Source organism: Triturus cristatus, chromosome 11 (assembly GCF_964204655.1).
Source record: "Triturus cristatus chromosome 11, aTriCri1.1, whole genome shotgun sequence".
Lineage (NCBI taxonomy): Eukaryota > Metazoa > Chordata > Amphibia > Caudata > Salamandridae > Triturus > Triturus cristatus.
In genome coordinates, this window is record NC_140594.1 from 169,663,344 (window position 1) to 169,684,893 (window position 21,550).

General features: G+C 48.2%; 1 protein-coding gene across 1 annotated transcript in view; it reads right to left on the reverse strand.

Moving 5' to 3' along the window:
* LOC146783838 (P2X purinoceptor 7-like) overlaps positions 1–21,550 on the reverse strand; it is a 300,654-nt gene that overhangs the window by 270,813 nt on the left and 8,291 nt on the right. The window contains exon 2 of the mRNA XM_085636125.1: positions 542–721. The gene's annotated coding sequence lies outside the window, so the exon portion shown is untranslated. The remainder of the gene's footprint in view (positions 1–541; positions 722–21,550) is intronic.

Sequence of the window (21,550 nt, forward strand, 5' to 3'; positions counted from 1 at the left end):
GTCCCTAGGGATTATGTAAATATATACTACATAAATGTTATATTTTACAAATTAAACACCCTTTGCTGAAATATTTTTATTTGTCTGTCTAATACAAAAATTCAAGAGTGAAAATGTGATGAATGGATCTGTCTTTGGTGAATCAATTTTTTTCAGTATTTGCATGTATGATGTTACCACCTGTACAGAAGTAGAGATGTGTTATAGGAAGGAAACACGTGAGTGCCTAATTTCATCCATTTGTGGGTGTGGAAGGCTAGAGAGTTGTATGACATTTTGCAAGCAGACCAATTTATGCTTGGGGAGCTGAGGATACTAACTTAATTTTTGGCCTCCACTTTCAAATTCCTTCACACATACAGAACATTTTAAAATGTTTTACTTTATCTTTTGTTTCTTAATTTATGTGCACTTTATTATTCTGTTAATAGTATTACAATTTCTGAGCAGACAGAGACCCCTGAGTAGGTTTTGTGAGCCCCCAGGGGACCCTGGACCACAAGATAAGAACCTCTGACTTAGAATATGTGTAAGATCTCACCTGGGTTTACTGTAGGGACGGCATGGATGAACACGAGGCTAGAGCCCAACTTCCCTCACCCGCCTCCTTCGCCCACCTTAGTCAAAGCAAAAGAGGGAAGGTGGGGAAGAAGGGAAACAAAACAAGGGCCGGAAGAAGGGGTAGACGTCCGCTGGATCTTCCGAGAGAGTCTTCTAGAACCTTAAAGGAGAAAGCAAAAAGTGATTACTAAATATAAACACAAGTAAGCTAGCTATATACCCCACCTTATTCCTAAGGGAGACCTTGGATGGAAGCAGCTGATATGTACGAAGAAACAGCTCCCAGGGACGATAGAACACCCCCACTATCTAGAAGGACTGACAAGGGTCAACAAGTAATAGGACTACAGTAGTTAGCATATGAAACAAGAAAGAAAGATAGGGTACTGACCTAGGTTAGAATCACCATAGGTGTGGAGGACCCCTTAAGTAAAACAAAAAATATATACCCGTACTCCTATATGCAGGGAAAAACAAAAAAACGAATTTCCCTAAGCAGGAGGAAGAACGGGACAAAAAAAAGGAAAAAAAGACAGGGGTCCAAACTTAAGCAACTAGTACCGACGAAGAACTGGACTCTTTTATAATGCCAATATGTCTTCTTTCATTATAGTGACTGGAAAACAAAAGAATCGCCAGAAACGATCAAAGGAACACAGGACCATCAGATAAGTACTGTTCCTCTATCCTAAAATAAAGCTGGTATAATCCAAAAAGATACTGAGATGCTTTAAAACCCTTTGCCTAATTCTATATCTTGCAGAACCAGGAAGCCAAGGGTTAACTTTGACTGGAGCTGTCTAGCAACAAAGTAACATGACCGGAGAAGAGCAGCAAAGCAACCAGCCCCAGACGAGGACCCAGGAAGTGGAAGAGCACTCAGGAAGCCAACAGCAACACGAGCAACCACCAACGAGAGCTGAAGATCAAGGACCGAGACAGGTAAGCTGGGAAAATGTTGCAAGCGGTGAGAGGCCAGGCGGGATCCGAACTGGACCGCGAAACACGTTATAAGCGTGGATCCCGTCCTTAAGTAATATTCAAGCGCCGCCCCTGGCTCCTGACAGGGAATGGCGGGTGGGGTTCTCTGCTCCGTGTGCGAGGGCGGTGCCGTTAAAGGCTGCGTGTGCCATGGAGCCTGACACTATGTGGCATAACGTTATACCCAAAATGGCCTAGACATGTATTAAACACTGCCTCCCACTCATTATCTCCCTCAATTCCCACTATGTTATAAGCTTTTCATGGATCCAGCTTACAAATGTAGTCCATTTACACTAGATCCAAGCATTTTGCATTCAAAGCCAACAGAGATATCATTTATAGTGATATAATGTTATCACCTGAAATCTACACAGGAATAAAGGTGAACCCTTTTCTTCTTTATTCAAAAATAGTGCTACAGCAGGTGGTGTCAGGAATAAGCAGGGTGTGCAGAAATGGGGTTTACTGTGGCAGACTAGCTTGCAGCGACTGGGGGGCTGGGACTGCTAGGCCGGATGGTCAAGGATTGGGGTTTCAAGGTCATGAGTGCTTTATAAACAGTTCATTTTACTTGGGAAGGTGGCTGACAAATTCTTGCGTTGTATTGACTCCTTTGCTTTTACTTTAGTTAGTTCGCCATATTACCTGTCCTCCACCTTTGTTGTTTTACTTTTTGTTTCAGTTGCCTTGGTTTCCTATCTTCTGCCTAAACTTTGACTTGCTTTTGAATTACGATTTGGCTTGGTTTGCTCTGTTTTGTCCTTTGCTTCCTCTTAAATTTTTCCAGGACTGTTTTCAACCTGAAGTTCACCATTTCCGATACCGTCTACCTCCATGTTGGCTTAGGTTCGCTGGGACCCATCATTCTGCACCTGGTAAGCATCATAACGAAAACGACCTTTGTTATTGCATTGCTTCTGACTGTCAATCAATCAATAAATCAAGCACTTGTAGAGCGAGGCGTATCACCCAGGGGTATCCAGGTACTGGGAAACTGACAGCCTCTAGTCAATGAGCCAGGTCTTGAGTCCGTTCCTGAAGTTGAAGAGGGTGGGCACGGTTCGCAGGTAGATAGAGAGATCGTTCCTGGACTTGGCAGCTAGAAAGCAGAAGACCCCACCTACGCAGCAGCTTCTATAAATGTGTGGGATGTGTGAGAGGGCAAGAAAGGTTGAGCGGAGTTCTCTGGTGTGTTGGTGGAAAGTCAGGCAGTGGTTGAGAGGAGTTCTCTGGCGAGTCGGTGGAAAGTCAGGCGGTGGTTGATAAGGATGGGTCTGATGTTGTGGAGGCTTTGTATGCAAGGGTCATCACCTTGAACTGGCATCTCTTATGCATGGGGAGCCAGTGGAGGCTTCTGAGGTGAGGGGTGATGCTGGTCCATTTGGGCAGGTCTAGGATGAGTCTGGCTGCAGTGTTCTGTATAGTTTAGAGGCGCTTGAGGAGTTGTGTGGTGGTTTCAGCGTAGAGTATGTTTCCGTAGTTGAGTCAGCTGGAGACAAGTACTTGGGTTACCGTTCTTCTGGTGTTGATGGGGATCCATCTGAAGATCTTTTGCAGCATGCGGAGGATGTGGAAACAGGAGCACGACACTGTTGATTTGTCGCTTGAGGGGGAGTTGGCTGTTGACAAGGATGCCGAGGTTGCCGGCATGATCTGTCGGTGTAGGAGTTGGCCTAAGTGCTGTGGGCCATCAGGTATCATCCCATGATGAGTTTTTGTTTGCAAAGATGAGCACTTCTGTCTTGTCTGTGTTCAACTTCAGGCAGTTGGACCTCCTCCAATCGTCGATACTGGTCATGGCATTCCTGAAATTGAATCTGTTGGTGGTGTAATCATCATCGAGGGAGAGGATGAGTTTAGTGCTGTCAGCGTAGGAGATGATGTTGAGTCCATGGGTGTGGATGATGTCAGCCAGCAGCATCATGTAGGTGTTGAAGAGGGTGGGGCTGAGGGAAGACCCCTGGGGGATGACGCAGGTGATGTTCTTGGGTTCAGAGGTAAAAGGTGGTAGGCAAATTCTCTGAGAGCGTACTGTGAATAAGGAGTTGATACTCTTGAGGGCGTTGCCTCGAAGGCCGATGTGGTGGAGTCTGGTGATGAGGGTCTGATAGAAAATGGTGTTGAACGCCACTTAGAGGTCGAGGAGTATCAGGGCTGCCTTCTCTAATCGGTCAAGGAGGGATCTGATGTCTTCCGTTGTGGCGATCAGAGCAGTCTCGGTGCTGTGGTTGGCGCAGACTTCAGATTGGGAGGCATTCAACAGGTCGTATTCTTCCAGGTATTCAGAGCGCTGTCTGTTGATGGCTTTTTCCAGAACTTTGGTGGGGAGTGGTAGCAGTGAGATGGGGCGGTAATTTTTGAGTTCCCTGTGGTCGGCGGATGGTTTCTTCAGGAGCTGTTTGAAATCTGTGTGCATTCAGGCATTGGGAATGGTAGCCGTGGTGATGAAAGCGTTAAGGATATGAGTGGCACTGCTGCTTTCTTTCGGTCCCAAGTTGAAGGCGTGGTGGGGGTAGGGGTCAGTAGGTACTCCAGAGTGGATCATGTTCATGAGGGCTGCGGTGTCCTGTGTTGTTAGCGGATTCCAGTCGGTGAGCAGGTGGCTGTGGGTGGCATCGGCTGCCGTCATGAGGTGGTCGAGATTGGTTGGTTGAGGGTCAAAATTTTGTAGATATCTGAAATTTTGTAGTGAAAGTAGTCTGCTAGAGTGTCGCAGAGGTCCTGAGAGGGTTGGATCGTGTTCTCAGTGGCTGAAGGGCAGAAGAGCTCCTTTGTGCGGTTGGCGTTCTTCTTGATGTAGTTGACCAGTGCATCCTTCTTTGCCTCCCTGAGGTGGTGGTGATATTTGCTGAGGGCCGTTTGGAAGGTGGTGCAGTCTGTGGGGCTTTTGCTTGTGTGCCATTGTGTCTCTAGTCACTTGCATTCTCTCTCATTAGTGGTCGGAGCTTGGGTGTCACCCAGCTGACGTGCTTGCTGGACATGCTGGTGTTAAATTTCCTTATAGGGGTGACCGCATCAGCGCTGTTGAGGATAAAGTCGGAGAAGTTACGGACATCTTGCTTGAGGGTGTCGGAGGGGTTGAGTCTGTTGGTTTTGAGGGTGGTGGTCCATTGGGTCTCGGTGATTTCTTTCTACCTTCGGAGTGGAGGTATGGGGGGATGCAGTGGAGGGTTCTGGTGAGCGGTGATGGTGAATTGTACTATGCTGTGGTAGATCAGGTTAACTGTTGTGTGGGAGAATTTGATTCTCTTGCTGGCTGTGAAGATAGGATCCAGGGTGTGTCCTGCGTTGTACGTGGGACTGGTGATCAGTTGCCTGAATCCCATGTTGCTCATGTTGTCCAAGAGGTTGGTGGAGTTGGTGTAATTGGGGTCATTGAGGTGAAAGTTGAGGTATCCCAGAAAGATGTAGTGTTTGGAGTCAATGGCCAGGGGGGAGATGAAGTCGGAGATGGCGTTGCAGAAGCCGGGGTGCGGGCCCGGGGGTCTGTAGGCAAGGGTTCCTCTGATGGTTGTTTTGCCATCAGTTCAGATTTGGAAATTGAGGTGTTCCATGATGGGTGATGTGTTGTCTTCGGAGGTGGTGCATTGGAGGTTGTCCTTGTGGATGATGACGATGCCTCCTCCGTGCTTGTTAGGGCAGTCTCTGTGAATCATCTTATAGCCTTGCGGGGTTGCGCTCATGATGTCGGGAGCTGACATGAATATCTGGTCCAGGTTGAGGGCGGTTATGGTGTCCCAGATTTCAGTGGTGTGTTTGCATAGGGATCTGACATTGAGCAGCAGGCATTGAATCTTTTCCTCGGGTCGGCGGACCCATGTTTGCTTTGGTGTTCCTGGTGAAGTGGCAGCAATGGCAGGCAAACAGGCCCTCCGTGGACTGTAGGGAGGGGCTGCAGCACTTGTTGAAGTGAGTTCCGGGGGCCAGGGCCCACAGCTCTGTGGTGGAGTACAGGCAGATGGTGGGAGATCCAGGGTTCCTGGCGCTGGGCACGGTCCAGGCGCGGACGGACGCTGACAGGCTTGCCGTTGGTATGCCGGCTAAGACGGCAGTCAGTGGGCATACTTACGACCCTTACAGTTGCACAGGAAGCAGAGGCAGGCAAGCGGGGCGCATTTCATTGCTTTAGGACTTAGTTTCCTTTTATAGAAAATGGAAACATTTTACAATTAGGTTGTCTCTTGCCCTGGCTCGATTGAATAGCGCAATCATAGGGGTGATGAGGTGACAAATTCTTTGCTTCTTTTGGACTTAATACATCAGCAGACCTGTGGAAATTTAGTTCGTAACTGAACATTATCTGCGCCACCTTGTCTCTCTCCAGCGCCGCACGCAGAAACACACGGCGGCCATTTAGACACCATGGCCCCTCTCCCCGCTCATTGCCGATCGCCAGCGCGTCCCTCTGGCGCTGCGAACACCCCCCCCCGCGCGCCGGCCACCCCCGCTCTCTCACACATGGGCCATAAACCCTCTCCTTCTGCGTGACCCTGCCATGGAACCGCATCCCGCGCCTGACCAACACCTCCTTTCATCCCATACATGGTCATACATCCTTTTGATAACCCCCTTCCTCTGCGCCCGATTGTCCGAACCGATCCCAGGTCATCACCTAGCCCTGCGGATGCAGTTTATTGCCCCTACTGTAAGGGAGACACCCCACATCAAAGGGATTACAGTCGATCCACACCCCACCCCCTGAGACCCGACCAGTCGCACACACCCCCAGGAATTGACGGAATGTCCAGCTGTGTGATAGCCATCTCCTACTATGGGTGGGGTGGGGACTTCTACTGTAGATATGTGTGGGAACAAGCTTGAAGTGGGGATTCCAAGGATGTCTTTCCGTACATCAAAGTCTCAACAAGAATGTATCACATGTAATAAAGCAATAAACCTGTGTATAAAAGGCCAGGCCTCAGAGATGCGGTTAGAGCACCTCGAGACGATACCTTGCTGTCCGATCTGACGTGTTCTGCTCCGACGGAATAAAACTTTGTTTCTTGCCTTCCAGTCTCCGGCGCCTGCCTCTTTTGTTGGTTAATCATCGAATGGTATAAGAGGCGATTACCGCCAGGCAATACTTGAAAGGTTATCGACTGAACTGCCGCTACCATTTAACAATTGGCGTCCCAAGCGTGGGGCCCATCAGCGATACGTGGATCCAACGGGAGAGGTCCCAACGACAGAGTGAACGACTGCAACGATCGGGAAGAGCTCCTGCCCGATAGACCCTCGTCTGGCAGCCGATCATCCGAACTTCACTGGTTCCGAGCAGACCTCTCTCGAGTGATCTACGGTCCTGACTGGGAACCATCAGGAGTGCCGCGGCAAATACGGAGGGTAGAGGACGATCGGGCGCTGGAGACGGAAGACGAGAAACTGTCCATGCGGTCCGGGTAAGGTTGTGTAACGCGACAAATTGCGAAACGATTGATTGATTGATTGAAAATACTAGTATTGCTTATTTGATTGTTCTTTTTGAGATATTCACTGCCTACAAACGGGGAAGAGTAGAAATACTCTCTCTCCCTTTGCAGATAGTGAAGGGTAGGTAACGCGGACTTTTGTCCCCCTTTGTAATCTGTCGTGCCTATTTTTCTCCCCACTGATTGATTGTCCGAACATTGATTGTTTTTGAAGAATAGTGCTCTTTGAAATATTCTCTGTTTGCAAATAACGTAGAATAGAAATATTCTGTCTAGTCTTTGCAGATAGTGAAGGGTAGGTAACGCGGACTTTTGTCCCCCTTTGTAATCTGTCGTGCCTATTTTTCTCCCCATTGATTGATTGTCCGAACATTGGTTGTTCGATATTGGTTCTTTTTGAGGTATTCTCTGCTTACAAATAATGTGGAATAGAGATATTCTGTCTAAGTCTTTGCAAGCAGTGAAAAGATAGGTAGTGCAGACTTTTGTCCCCGTTGTAACCCGTCATGCCTATCTTCTCCCCACTGATTGGTAGTTGGTTCTGCCCGGACCCCTTATTAGAGATGAACCATCCGGCTCCACTGGAAGGCACCCCTAATAAGGACATGTTTACTAAATATGGACTTGTCGCTGTAGCTTATAGCAAACTATGGCATAAATATACAAAGAAGGACTCCGAAAGTCAGTGGCCACTGATGGGATCCTTTGATGACCATAAAATAGAAACACTAGAAATAGCTCTACGTAGCAATAAAACGACGCCCACTATGCTCGACAGTATCGGCATGTGGCGCAAAGAAACAACGCAACGGAAAAAGAGAGAAGAAGTAAAGGCAGAAAAAGAACTACGAAAGGCAGCTCACCTTGCCGCCAGAAAGTTAGAGGAAGAAATAAAGGAGAGAAAGGAAGTTAAACAAAAACAAGAATCTGAAACGTCAGGCCAGTGCCCTGTTAGGACCCCCTCTACGCTCTACCCTGAGTTGCCTTCCAAGCAACGGGCGAACGATGAATTGCTATTAGGTCCTCCGATCATCTACATGCCCCCTCCATACGCTCCCTCCCAGCCTATAGTGCAGCACCCACAACCCCCGAACGCAAACAAAAGCAGTACCAGGGCCTCGGTCCTCGCGGCCTCCGCGCCGGCCGAGCCTCTTGTACTAAACACAACGTTAGCAATAACGTTAGATGACCCCGAGACGAGAAAGAAAGATTCCACCAGAATGAATCGGCTAACAAAGGATGAACGAGCCGGAATCGATAAGGTAGCGAGAACACTAGTAGAACGGAAGGAAAGTGAGGAATATGTGACAGATACGTATAACTCGTATGCCGACAACCACAGACGACACTTTGTCGTACGACTCTGTTATCACACTCTGAATGCCTATGAGGATAGGTACCAGGATAAAGGTCCCGAAGGCTTAGCAACCTTGTATAGAAAGGTTGATATTGGGGAAGGGGGAGAGAGCGATGTGACAGACCTCTTCACACGTACACTCGAAGTCTTCCGACATCTTAAAGAACACAGGCAGACGACCAAGACAGAAACCCCCATAGCGACTGAACCCCAGGCAGGAAAAGCTGATACCATGATGCCCATCAAGGAAGCCGCTCCTTACTGGGTCCCCCCACGAGGTCAGGGAACACACGATGACATCAACCACCAAGATGCGAAGGGAAGGGTTGTATATAACTGGGTCTATCAGCCATGGGACCGACAAGACATCCTGACCTTTAGGAAAACCCTACCCGACTTAAGAAAGAACCCGACTGCCTTTTACACAGAATTAGGTACGGCCTTGGGTTCAACTATAATGACCTTGGCGGACATCAATTTGTTCTTCGGGTTATGTCTGCTGGCTGATGTGTGGAAGCAAATCCGGAAAGTCGACCACGCTGAGCCGTTCGGATATACCTGGGTACAACTCGATACCATAGACAAGCAGCGAGAACCTGGACAGAAACCTCTAAAGGCCATATTGGAACTCCCAGACAAGATTGTTCAGAAATTAAAGACCCTAATCCCAGAAAGGAAGGTAGACTGGTCGATAGTGACGGCTTGCCGCCAGAAACCCAAGGAGGACGTATCCGAATACTTCTCTCGATTCGAGACAGTGTTTTCCGATTATAGTGGCCAGGACATGACCACTGCAACCGGACATCACCTCTTTGTCCAGAATTATGTGAAGGGTCTGTCACAGGAAGTCTCCCAGAAGTTACAGACCAGCGAGAGTAGTTGGGCAGCCTCCAAACCCGCGGCTATCCTCCATGTAACCTCAATAGGCTTTGATGGAACGCCCTCCACTAACCCCTTGTCAGCACCAATCTCCTTTGACTTGGAAAATAACACCACTGACACGACATTTCTGCTCTCCTCCAACACCCCCGACGCCATTATGGGTCTTGATTTACTAAAACATTTCCGGGCTACCATCAGATGTTCCCCAGACGGAGTTCGAGTCATACTGCACGATAACCCAGATCTGTTCAGGCCTTGTCCCGCACGACGTATGTTCTCCATAACCGATGCTGACCTGTCCCTACTTGACACGTTACCCACACATCTATGGGCTAAAACCGACTCAGACGTAGGACGCATGGTGATCAACCCTGTACACATAACTGTCCGACCGGACGCAGTGCTCCCGAAGCTTCCACAGTATCGGATATCACCCGAAGGCGAGAAGGCATTGGTGGAAATCATCCAGTCCCTAGTCGATGCAGGAGTGGTAGAAGAAGTAGTTAGTAATGTTTGCAACAGCCCTATCTTAACCATTGTTAAGAAGCAAGGCGAGGGAGATGAGAAAGCATACCGCTTCATTATCGACTTACGAGAGGTTAACAAAGTAGTCATACCTCAGTACCCCGTAGTCTCAGATATCACCACCATCCTCACCCTGATTCCGCCCACTGCCACTACCTTTACCGTTATTGATCTCAAGAACGCATTCTTTTCCATCCCCATCCACCCAGACAGCCGCTACCTTTTCGGCTTCACCTTAAAAGCCAGTTCATACAGATTTTGTAGGGCACCACAAGGCTACACCGAGAGTCCCAGCATATATAGCCAAGCCCTCAAAAGACAGCTGGATGCAGTTCAACTACCGGACGGAGTGGTATTAATACAGTACATCGATGATATTCTTTTGGCGGCCGACACCACTCCACTTGCAGTCACAGCCACCATCCACCTCCTCCACTTCCTCGCGGAGAACGGTCACAAGGTCTCCAGGAAGAAGTTGCAATTCTGCCAACCCCAAGTGACATACCTAGGCCACCTCCTATCCAAAGATGGGAGGAAGCTTACACCTGACCGAATTCAGACCATCCTAGAAACCCCTGTTCCTAAAACTCAGAAGCAAGTGCGGTCTCTGGTAGGCCTCACCTCCTTCTGTCGACAGTGGTTGCCAAACTTCAGTCTTATTATAAAACCTCTGCTTTCCCTGTTGGCTAAAGATGTCCCCTTCCCCCTCCCCTGGACACCCGAATGCCAATCCTCCTTCAAAGAATTACGAGATGCCCTTTGCTCAGCACCAGTCCTAGGAACCCCAGACTACACTAAACCTTTCTCCCTCTTCACCCACGAAAGAGAGGGATGCGCGTTGTCTGTTCTAACCCAGTCCATAGGTCCCAAGCAACGCCCTTGTGCCTACTTCTCTGCCACTCTTGACCCTGTAGCCAGAGCTTTGCCCACATGCCTTCGAGCGGTAGCCGCCACTGCTGTCTCTATCCGACAAAGTGAGGGGATCGTGCTTTCGAACCCCCTCACCGTGCTAGTACCCCATGCAGTTGACACCCTCCTGAACCAGACTAAGACTCAACACCTGACTAGCGCACGACTGACTGGTTATGAACTGACTCTGCTTGCACCTCACATCACGTTGAAACGATGCACCACTCTGAACCCAGCCACTCTGCTACCTCTCCCTGACAATGACCCCAATGCGTCCCCTATACATGACTGTGTGACCCTCACCGACGAACAGACCAAGAGTAGGGTTGATCTCCGAGATACTGCCTTCCCAGATCCTGACGGAGAGCTGTGGGTAGATGGCTCATGCATCAAGCTCCCCGACGGCACCACTTCAGCCGCCTATGCAGTCACCACGGCCCGAACAATTGTTGAGACAGCCCGCATCACACAGCGATCCGCACAGGCGGCTGAACTGATTGCTCTCACACGAGCATGCATCCTAGCAGCGGGGACAACCGCAAACATTTACACCGACAGCCAGTACGCCTTCGGGGTGGTTGACCACTTTGGACTCCTATGGAAGGAGAGGGGATTCCTGACTTCCCATGGCACACCCATCCTACATGGAGATCTAGTCTCCGCCCTGACCGAAGCAGTCCTCCTCCCCACACGGCTAGCTGTGATCAAATGCCAGGCACACAAAAGGGTGACGGACATTATAGGACAGGGAAATGCGCTGGCTGACATCACTGCCCGAACCACAGCCGAGAATAGGTCAACAACACGCATGTACGTGACCAGGTCACAAACTGAAAAATGGAAGGATGCTAGGGAAACCATTAGAGACATACAATTGGCCAGCTCACCACATGAATTGACTGAATGGGCACGGGTGGGATTGAAAGATGATGAAGGCTGCTGGCGAACTAGAGACACGAACAAATGGTTGCTACCTGACTCATACCTGATTCCCATGCTGACCATGACACACTCCCCCGCACACATAGGGTCTGCCCCCATGATTGAACTCATCTCCAAAGTCTGGCACAACGACAAAATCCCAGACTCCGCTAAACGCCTAGTCCAACAATGTCTGATATGCCTCCAACACAACCCTGGTAAAGGAACTGCTGTACCCCGGGGAGGGTTTGGGGTTCCTAGTCACCCCTTTGAAGTCCTACAGATGGACTACATTCAGTTAGAAAGGTGCCAAACCCTGAAGTACGTGCTTGTCATTGTGTGCGCCTTCAGCAAATGGGTGGAAGCCTACCCAACCCGCGACAACACTGCTATGACTACCGCAAAAGTACTACTGAAAGAATTCTTCCCCCGCTACGGCCTTTGTCGAATTTTGTGGAGCGACAACGGCCCCCACTTCGTAGCCGAAGTTATCCAACTCATCTTAAAAGGGTTGGGTGTAAAACAGAAGTTTCATGCGGTCTTCCACCCCCAATCTGCGGGCTTGGTTGAGCGACATAATGCCACATTGAAACTCAAACTAGCCAAAATAGTTGCCACCACAGGACTGAAATGGCCAGACGCCCTCCCACTAGCATTGCTATCAATGCGTTCCACTCCTACCAAACACCACTTAACCCCCTACGAGGTCGTCTTCGGGCGACCCATGAACCTTTGGACTGCACCAAAACCAGCATCCATTCACGACGTCCCTGACGTCCTCATGTCTGACTATCTGTACAATCTAACTAAAACGTTGTCTGTTATCCATCAGCAGGTGCTGCAAGCCATTCCCGATGCTTCCAGGGGCCCCGGACACGACATCCAACCCGGTGACTTTGTCCTAGTGCGCAACTTCCAGCGCTCCAAGAGTCTGGAGCCCCGGTGGACGGGCCCCCTGCAAGTCCTGATCACCACCCGAACAGCTCTCCGAGTGGAGGGGAAACGTAATTGGCTGCATGCACACCACTGCAAGAAGGTATCATCGACCCTGACGACCACCGACAACATCACCGCCCAAGAGGAACTTCTGGACAAAGACCGACCATCCCTGAGCTGCCACCCGAATACAGAGACACTTGAATTGACTGAATATCCCTGTCCAATCTGACATGTTCTGCTCCGACGGAATAAAACTTTGTTTCTTGCCTTCCAGTCTCCGGCGCCTGCCTCTTTTGTTGGTTAATCATCGAATGGTATAAGAGGCGATTACCGCCGGGCAATACTTGAAAGGTTATCGACTGAACTGCCGCTACCATTTAACAGACCTTTGATTCTCCTTTATAATGATAATTTCAGTAGTTTCTGAAGGATTTGCAGGTTCAGTGGACTTTCCAGAAAAGCCAGTAATCATACACATTTCCCTTCCTCTGGACACCATTTCTGAGATGCCACAGAATTAAATTGTACCGAAGTGAATTTGCAAAATATTGAGGGATCTTGCAACATAAGTTTTGTTATTTGAGAATTACATCAAACGATGGATGGCATTCTCAACAAACTGGATCTTTTCTTTGTGATAACCTACTTAATTTCAACTCACAGGCCTTGTCACCGTCTAGTTAAGACTAATTGGGAGGAACTCCTGTTTTTCTCCAATAGAAACTTGTGTTCTCTTACAATGTGTATCTGTAAAGCCTCCAATTGTCCCTAAGCCAACAAAAACCAGAACCATCTTTAAGAGGTACGTCTTCAGCTGGATTTAGAAGACCAGATGTCTAGGACTTTTACCAACAGCTCCAGTTTGGGAAACAGGTATCACCACCTGGCATCAAAATGTCATTTTCCTTATAACTGAAAATTGCACGTAATTGAAGGCATTTCTTAACAATGTGGCTCTTTGCCCCTTGGTATAATAACAACTTTCTACTTCCCATCCCTTCTTCTCTGCTGGAGTCAATGGACTTCAAATACTTCCCAATTGCATACGCACAACCTTATCTACGTCATCTTACACAAAGCCCTGTAAATCAATTTTTGTACATATGCAGTTTCTTAAGGTTTCATACAAACCAACTCCGCACAATGTTCACAAGAAAGCAGTCAATGTAGTCCTATGGGAAAAAACAGGTTATCTGTTTAACGGTAAGTACTTGGGTTTGAGAGTTGGTTTTCTGGGGTGAGAACCATGGTTTCCCCAGGGTCAAGGATGCACTCTCAAAGCACCCTCAGCGGCACTAGGGCAGCTTGGTGCAGAGTGCTGAGGCCCAGTGTTATTCAATGGGGGATAGGGGGCCTCCGGTTGGTGGCTGCTCACGAGCAGGCCACAATGTTGTGGGAGCAAAGCTCCTGTACTTAGACTCAGGGCAAAGGGGGATGCGATTTAACCACCCAAGGCTGTGGGACGTCGGGTGCAAGGGTGTCTTTTGGCGTCTGGTTTTTCTTACTGGCTCCAGTTGCAGTTGGGGGGATCCTCGAGAAAAGGACTCCAGGTAACAGCTGGAGACTTGAGGTAAGTCAGGGATCACCAGATCCCAGGTCAGGATCGCCGGGGAGACCTCATCGTTGTGTTGGGCCACTCGAACTCGGGCTGTGGGGTGTAGAGTGGTGCAGACTCGTGGATTTGGTCGGAGCCAGAGTCTGTTGGTGAGCAAATCCAGCGCTCACAGGAGACAAAGTCTGGTTGGAGAAGGCAGGGCAGGTCCTCCGGGTTCTTGGGGGGCTGCTAGCTGCAGGACCCACCAGGATTTCGCTGGAGCAGGTCAAGGTCGGGACAGGCCGGTAGGGCTGGGGCCAAGTCAGTTGGTGTCCTCCTCTTCTTCAGCACGGCTCTTCAGTCCTTCTTCTTGATTCTTCTTGTCTGAGGTGGCAAGGTTCAGGGTTGCCCCTAAATACTAAATTTAGGGGCCTTACAGGTAGGTACAGGTCATGACCAATGGGTCCCTTCCTTGTGGTGGGTACACCCCCTATTATGCCTCCCTCCAGTGAGAGGGGGGGCAAAAGCCTCATTCTGGTTGCCTGGGTCTCCCAATCTTCAAGATGGCAGGGACTGAGAGTTGTGCTTCACCTCGCCTCCCCCACCTGAGGGGTGGGGTCGGCAAAGGTGGGCACTCCTCTCCTCCTAACCTGGTTTTCCTGCTGATTCTACCGCCCAAAGTGGAGGTCAGAACCGGTGGGGGCCAGTTGCTGGGAGCAGCAAATGGTTGGGGTAGCTCACAAAGGCGACAAGCCTTTGAAGCTTCCCCTTCGTGGACCCTGCCCATCCTGGGGGAGCAAGCTTGGCACCTCGGCACAGGATGTGCTTTGTATCAGGAGCCCGAGAGCGGCAGACTCTCGACCCAGGGGTCCAGAAACATGTCTGGTGGTGGCAGCTGGTGAGCAGCCACTCGGGCCAGGACACTAGAGTTAAGTTGTTTTTCAGGGGTCACCTTTTCATTAAATCCCACACTGGCACCAATGTGGGTTTAATGTGCTGAGAAGTTTGATACCAAACTTCCCAGTTCTCAGTAAGGCCATTATGGTGCTGTGGAGTTCGTAATGACAACCTCCCATACCATATACTCTTTATGACATTTACTGCACTTACAATGTCCAAGAATTGACTTAGACACTGTAGGGGTACATGAGTCATGCACCTGTACCCTCACCACTGGTATAGTGCACCCAGCTAGAGGGGTGGCTGACCTATGCCAGGCTAGGGGATTGTAGGCATGGCACACAGGGATGTGTTCCATGTCGACTGTTCACTTTGTTCTGCACCAAAAAACGCAGCCTCCAATGGCAGTGTGTGTGTGTGTGTGTGTGTAAAGGTACAGGACCTCTGAGGGTGGCACAAAAAGTGCTGAAGCCCTTAGAGGCATTCCCTGGTCACAGTGCCCTTGTTATCTATGGTATATTTTACAAGGGACTTACATGTGGCCAGAGAGTTGCCAATTGGGTTTTGCAACAGTACAGTTTAGGGAAAGAACGTTGGCCTTGGGTACCTGGTTGGCAGGAAGCGAGGGCACACTCAGTCAAAGTACATCAACATTAGGCAAAATGTTAGGGGCAACCATGCAAAGACGGGCACTTTCCTACAACAGTCATTTTGTTTTTCTTCCCTTCACTGCTTACTTCCACCTCCTCCTGTTGTAAAGGTGTTTCCAAACCATGACTTGCCATACTGTAAGTACCGCGTTACTGGTTTTGATATTGAACTGTTGAATAGAGTGTTACTGGTGAAAGCAAAGAGTCTAAGTGCTTCTGGGTGCGCGTCTTCGAATACACAAATATTAAACAAACAAATCAATATCATTCATACTGTCAGTATTGTCATGATATTGAATAACAGTTTCAAAGCCTTTCATCACTTTTCATTTCAAACTGAGATTAAATAATGAAATCTGCACCTTCTGTGATCAATGGACTTCAGCTACCAGTTTACTAAAAATGTGCCACATGAGGTATGAAACTTATGCTTCCCTATTTTTGTGAAATGAATTATTACTCTCATGTGTAGCAAATCTTAGTGAATTTCACTTAGAACTCTTCCATACATTTTTCATACAGACTTAACAGCAGACTTGTGGGTCTTATGAATAGCATACCTATATAAATGCGTATAGTCAAAAAGGCAGATTTACTTTTACATCAGTCAACAAGGAGATTTTGGGGGTGTTAAAGAAAGAAAAATCGATTTACATTAGCCTGCAAACCAGACTTTGCTCGAGTTCATATAAATATGTTTTGCAAGAGAATTTGAGAAAATCCGGATGGCTGGCTCATGGAAGCTGTTAAATGTAGACTCTCAGTCTTAATGACATCCCTGCTACTCTTTCCACAGAACCTTAATCTATCTAAAAGGATGGACTCCTGGGCCAACGTTACTTGAACACTCAACGCACACATGGTCTTCTCCACCTTAATTGTCAGATTCCCACTGAATTGGTTCATAGCTTTGTTAATCTCTAGTACAATCTTAGGCTTTCTCAGCTCATGTTGTATATTTTGTGGTGTTACAAAAGCTGGCGGGAAAAGGCCGCTGACAAATGCCTCTGAATCCTAATTTTGTACAGGTCACTACTGTGGGTCGCAGATGGCAAGTGTGCGGCTACCTCCTTGGACTAGGTTGAGAGGTGAATTGGAGGCAACAGCACAGCCCTCTCTTTTGGCCAAGGTCAAGAGATTGTATAGATGGTGGAATGACACAAACCTGCCTGGTGTTTGGGCAACGCCAGTGGAGATGCAGTCACCTCATGCAAACATCATTTTATATTAATGAGGACAAAATATGACCATGGCCATGATATTTTCCTCAGTCTGTCTAAAAAAGTGGCCGCTCTCCATAATGAGCATTAGAATTTTTTTTTTAATGAGTCTGTCCATTTAAAGAAAAAAAGCTTTCCTCTGGTTGTGTTGAATGAATTGTTTGTTCCAGTGTCTCCAGTGGCTTCATTGATGCCGGTGATGATGTAAATTGTGATTTGATATGTGATGTCAACAGTGATGTAATGAATGTCATCATTTGTGATGTCAACTGCGAAGTCATGTGTGAGGTCATAAACAATGGATGATGGGATAAGAGTTGAGGATGTAGAGCAGTGTGCCCGATGCACCCACTTACTTCTAGAGCTCTGCCCCCACTTTGGTCCTGATGCAATTGTCACCTTTTAACTTCTATTTGTCCAGGTGGAGGGAATCCCCTGACCCTACCAGGAGGACAGGAAATCTGTCCAGTCCTCCTCCATCCAGCAAAACAGCAATTCAGGGAAATGAAAAATGCTCTCCTTGTGCCCACCATTAATGCTGAGAAAATGAGATAAAATCAGGCACCAATAGAGCTGGGCCTCTTCCCACACTCCTAATGTAAGACAAGCATTTACAATGCAATGGTCTCGGCATTGTTAAAGTTAGAGCTATTGGCATTGCTCATGACATTATTTTTGTTTATGTTTTTGTTTTTAAAACATTTAAAGAAACGTCATTGTTATTTACAATGTCAATATCTTAATCACTCTCAAATGCGAGACCTATTGCATTTGCACCCACACACAGAGCCACACACACAAAGCCACCCACACACACAGAGCCACCCACACAGAGCCACTCAAATAGAGCCACCTACACACAAATAGAGCCACCCACAGAGCCACCTACACACACACACAGAGTTACCCACACACAGACAGAGCCACCACGCATAGAGCCACCTACAAAGAAAGCCACCCACACAGAGCCACACACACAGAGCCACAAACACAGAGCCACCCACACACACACAGAGCCACCCACACACACACAGAGCCACCTCAATTTCCCCTTTGTGAGTCACCCTTATTAGAACGGGTAGAGACAGAGTTAGCTACTTATAAAACTTCGCATGATCAAAAGTTCACTTTCCACACAACTCCCTGCTGGGTTCATCTCCTCTAAACATCCTTTCACATGTTCATCTTGCGTTGCTCTTTGTGTCCTATCGAAAAGACAAGTATCACGTGTTCAGGCTTTTGAAAGGAAACCTGGTGAAACCAGCCTTGATTCCCCTCATCCTGGCAAAGCAGGAGTCATTGCTGCTGCTCAAGGGAGGTGCCAGGGCCGAGTCATGCCCATCACTTCACCACACATCCCTAAAACACCCCCTAAAAGTCATTGGGGCACACCTTCAAGTGAAACACAACATGCTGTTCGGGGATCTCTTATTTGAGCCTCAGAACACCTCAGGGCAGGCTCAGCATAGAGGCCAAAGATAGAATGGGCAGCGAGTCCGCACAGTAGCAATCTCGCCCGCTGAAGCTGTTTCAATGCGCATTAGTGAGCAGTGTGAGGGAGCTGTAAGTGCTGCTACGTTCTAAGAGTCCCGTGGGGTCACCGTTTCAGTAACGTCATCACACAGGTGTCCAGAGGTGATTTGGTTCAAACTGCATTATAACACGCCATTTATGTCTGGTGGCCAGCCCGAGCGAACCACTTGGCATGTGGCCCTGCCCTCCTCTTTAGAGCCTTCCCTTTACCCTCCCTCCTTCTTAGACCCCCGCACACCTCTTACCCTTCACCATCACCTTTCTATCACGGCAAATGGAGACGTGAGTACAGAGACGGGGAGAGCGGAGGGTGACAGTTCGGGGGGAGGGGCCGATCGATGGGTCAGGTGGGCAATAGTGACCTCTCCCCAGGAGCTGAGCTGCAACAGGCTGCACGCTTCACTGGGCTCTGTTTGTACCAACCAAGAGCAGATTTACAGACATTGTGTTCCCGGTCACCCCTCATTAATTCTGACTCTTGTCCGTTTGCAGGCACGCGAGCGTGAACGTGCCTGCGTGTGCGCGTTAATGAGAGCGTCTGTGCGCGTGGATCTGCGTCTGTGCGTCTGTGGGCCTGACTGTGTTGGTGCATTGGAGGTGGGAGGGCCGGATACAGAACCGAGCCAGGGAAAGGGTCTGGCTTGGCACTCGGAGGCACGGCACGACCGTCCTGAGCCTAGAACAAGCCTTAAGTACTGGATTGAATCCTGTGGTGTGCCCTAGTCAGTCGAAATTTCAGGGCCCATTCGCAGATTCCCCCTAATACCTTTTTCGCTTTACCAACCAACAATTTTAATAAACCAATGAGCACCGAAGGAGCCGAGAGCAGGGGGAGGGGACGAGCACCAGCCGGGCCGTGTACGGGGTACCATGGTGGACGGGGATGACGCCATGAACACCACCATCTTTCTCCGAGGTCAAGCAGAAATGCCTCGGAGAAACGCAGCGTCATTTTCGGATTCGGGGGCGTGTTTTTCTTTCTCTCCTCTTCCCATTTGCTGGAATGTTTACATTCCAGAGGAGAGAAAGAAACTAAAAAACACACCCCCGAATCCGAAAAAGACGGGGCTTAAATGGACAGACGCCCCTCTCCTCCAATGGCTGGCCTCCGTTTAGGAAGCCAGCCAATGGGAAGAGGGGCGGGTTCAAGCCCCACACTAAGAAACATAAGATCTCACCGGCGAGACTGCGCAAGCCGAGTCCTAAAAAACAACTCTGCAGGAGCCTGCCCTGCACCACAGCCACAAACGATGATGCTTTTTCACGTCTAACGGCGAGCCTGCCGCCTTGGATCTATATGCATAATTTGCTCCAACATTTACATCATGAAGGTGATTCTGCAGCTGTTCAATTGTGATTAATGTAAAGAGTGTTGCAGCTGCTTTTATTTTCTATATATACTGATGACAGTAGAACTTAAATCAGTGATGACATCACTGGTGACATTACATATGAAATTACCATGGACCTCATCAATGACATCACTGAAGTCACAAATAATTGCTCTTTTCCACATCTGTTAGATGTCTGTAAATACAGCCTCATTTCTTTATGTATTTGCCTGGACATCTAGGACAGTGATGAAAGTAGTGTAAACGTATGCATAGTTTGACGCCTATTAGACTACCAGTTCTATATCAGCCCTGTTGTTTTAAACCACATTTACATAAGGTAGTCCTATGTTGCTCCAAAGTGTGCAGGCCTTCTCGTCTGCCAGAGCCAAAGCCTCGTTTTCACCTTTGAATTTATAAGCGAGAAATCGAGACTCCTGTTAGCTCAGCAGAGAAGCCTCTGCTGTGCATCTTATATTAAAGGTCCTTTTAAACGATTTCTCATGAGAACCAGAGGCACCCGTCTTAGTTCCGGTTATGTGTTTTGCTCTTAACCGTGTGACTTCTTTTAAATGCGATTTCTAGACATGTTAGCTTTATGTGGTCAATTCATTTATGAGGATGAAGCTACGTGGCTTTGTTTCGTGATTACCAACTTCTTCTCTTTTTGGAAATACATGTTCCAGATGTGGAGAAGGCTGAAAGAGTGATTTGTATGTAAAAGTAGTTCTTCAGTCGTCCATCCTAAAATAATGGTTATTAGCATATGCATTTTTAGTGGGTGAAACAGTTATTATCCATGTACTGAAGACATTCAAAATGACTTCATTGGTGGCATTCCCGAAGCAGTAAAGCATTGCTCTTTTCCACATCTGCTTACCGGCAATGGAAATATAGATTTGCTTTAGAGCCCTGCTCTGAGGTAGTGCCCCGAATGGTTTGTGGCAGGGAAACTGGATGTATGTAGTTTGAGACCAAAAGGCCGTGCCCTGCAGTCAGAGGTTTCTTTGCAGAGTTTGAGAAAAGCTGATTATTGATTGGGGTAGTTGTGAGACCTCACCAAGTAATAATATCACTAATTTGTATCAGGTCCCGTTAGGTTACTTCAATCTAAACCTTAGCTCAGGCCTGGGTAGCTGTGGCACAGAGCCTTCAGGCTTAAGTCAAAGTAAACAAGCGTAAAGCAATTATCAGGACCAAAAGAGTTAATAAGTAAGAAACGCAACAACAACAAAAACACTCCAATAAATAAACAGTGTAAATTTGTATCTTCAAATAGACACTAAAACAAGAAGATTTTCATAAATCACTGCTTTTCACTCTAAAAAGTTTTAAATGTTTCAAAACATTTTGTAAATCACTGGTTTTCACTCTTAGTGGTAGTCTATGATTCTCAAATGCAAGGGTTTGGAGCAAAGTCAAAGTTTCAGGCCACCTGCGACAGAAGTTGGGGGTCGAATGTGGGTGGCGGGTTGGTCCCAGTCAAGATTTGACCTTCCTACTTAGAACATTTTCTGGTTCTTTTTCTTGTCAATAGTGAGGGTGGCGGGGTCTCCTGCAGCCTGAAATCAACATCGGCAGACAGACAAAATTCAGGGTCCAGTGCAAGCGTTGGTCCTCAGCAGCATTCAAGTCTACTCACAAACTTGCAAGAAGTGGTAGTCTATGAGTCTTGGATTCTGCGCTTTCAAAGATGTTATCTTTGGCTTTAAGTTGGCTTGCGGCAGTTCTGCATGACAGAGTACACTCTAGCATTAGCCAAGCTTCCAGGACCCAGGAGGCACTTTTTGGAGACTAGGACTCAATCTCACAGGCTACACCAGCAGAGTCCAGGGCAAGTCCAGTGGCTACTGGTCAGCTATGCACTTTGCATGT